The following is a 2,135-nucleotide window of genomic DNA, read 5'->3' on the forward strand; positions in this document are numbered from 1 at the left end:
AGAGACGAGATAATCTCATTTTGATATGCATAAATTCCGTGATCTAAGAGGTTGAACCAGAATTACCCCAAATCCATATTTGGTCAGCCACACCAGTTTAGTTGAAGTGATGTGGTTAACCCCAAGATCTCATATTCAGGATCAGTTGATCAATCTCACCGAAAGTGTGATGTGAGGTGAAAGCTTGCTTAGTCAAAGGCATTTTAATCCAGGTGAAAAACGTGAAAATTATTCATTTTCAAATTGGATGAATGAACTCTAATCCAATCCAAAGTTAATCTCAAATTTATGTGACTGCAAGCTCCTTTGATGGAGCATCAACATTTATATTTCAACATTATTGATCAATAATTATCTGTTTGACTGAAACGCTCAGTCATGGATTTGGCACACATTTACATAAGGCACAACCATGCGAGTGATGGCCACATTACTGATACCAATAATTATCCTGTTAAAACGGAAGACATACAGCTAAGCTTAACTAGAAACAACAAAACATCTACGTAAAGATTAAATTTAACTTGCCCTATATTGCATACGCAAAATCTCCTAAACGTGAATGAAACAGCAAATCAATATGCAAAAAAGCAGTTACCAACACAATAGCATGCATGCCCTAACTCAAAAAGAGGGAAAGTTCAAAGGCCAGGTTTGAAAGAGAAACGGAAGGCTCGCGGCAATTTACATACCACATTTAAAACATACTATATGCAAGCCCTAATTGATCAGGCCATATCACATGTTATTTTTAGGCATAAATATATATATGGATATTTTAGGAGATAACGGATGGGAGATCTGCGCACCAATTCGCAAGCCCACTTGATCCTCATATAGCCGCAGGAGATGATCGAGTGAAGAAGCAGTATCAGAAAACGCTAGGAAAAACCTAGGCCGCCATGAAGGCGGAGGCTGGACCGCTTCGGAATCGGGCAGAACTGCACAGCGACGAGCAGGCGGGTATTCGATTATGGATGATGGAATAAGAAGAATGTAGAGAGCAGAGGTTTTGGGGGAAACACACGCCGGTGGTGCTGATTGTGGGCAGTGAGTCCGGCAGTCTCTGTAGCAGCATTATAACAGGTCCGTTGGCAATAGATTGGGCTTGTTTTCAAAAATAAATAATATAAATAGTTGGAATAATTTGTAAAGCCCAGTAATGATGCTATAAGAAAATTAGTACATAAATTAAATATTAAAGCATATATAATATTCCAATCAATGATTAATGAAACTTTAAATCATTATTATATATCAATAATTATTATAAGTAATTCGAAGTTCCAACAATAAATAAATTTTTCATCATTCATTTTAATTTTTAAATAAAATCCTTAACCTTCATTTTAATTAAACTAATTAAATATTATTTAATTTTACGTTTTAATTTTATGTGCATTAATTACATATATAATTGTTCAGCATCACTTTGAAGGTTTATTAAATTCAGATTTTCCGCTTGTAGGAAGAAATTTTACATCTAAAGCATTTCTACCCTTTAAAACAATCTCCACAAGTGTTTTAATTAATTAAATTAATATGTATCAGTCTAATTTTGTGCCTCTTCAAACTCTGCTCAGTCCATTTATTTCTTTGGATCGCCTTCACCTCCTATGGCCTAAAAGGGTTTTCTTATGCCTTCTTCTTCTCCTCTTTTCAAATCGAAAGTCTCTGTGCTAGCTTGAAATAACAGCATTTCTTTGCCTTCTCCTCTTCATTTGTCTTCTCACTTTATTGAATTGGAAGTCAGCTTGAGCCTTTGTTTGAGAGGGAAGTGGTAACTGTACAATTCTGGGCCTCCATTTATTGATACATGGCATAGATCAGATAAATAAACAACCGAAGAACCGTTCTCTTGTTTCACTAATGTTCTCTTATCTACGAAATAGAAATAGCGAATGGTTCTTAACTGTTGATTTGTTATTTATACTTTATTTCATACAAGTACATAAAATGGGCTTTGTGTGTTTTTTGATATTGATGTTCTCTAGAATCCTGCGTTTTGATTTTGATTGAGAAGTTTTTAGGCTTTATTAAAGGGACTTTAGGCTGTGTTTGCTCTTGGTAAGATTAGTTCTATTTAAAATAAAGACTGTTTTTTTTTTTTTTTTTTTTTTTTTTTTTTTTTTTTC

This window comes from Dendrobium catenatum, unplaced genomic scaffold (genome assembly GCF_001605985.2).
Source record: "Dendrobium catenatum unplaced genomic scaffold, ASM160598v2 fragScaff_scaffold_1063, whole genome shotgun sequence".
Lineage (NCBI taxonomy): Eukaryota > Viridiplantae > Streptophyta > Magnoliopsida > Asparagales > Orchidaceae > Dendrobium > Dendrobium catenatum.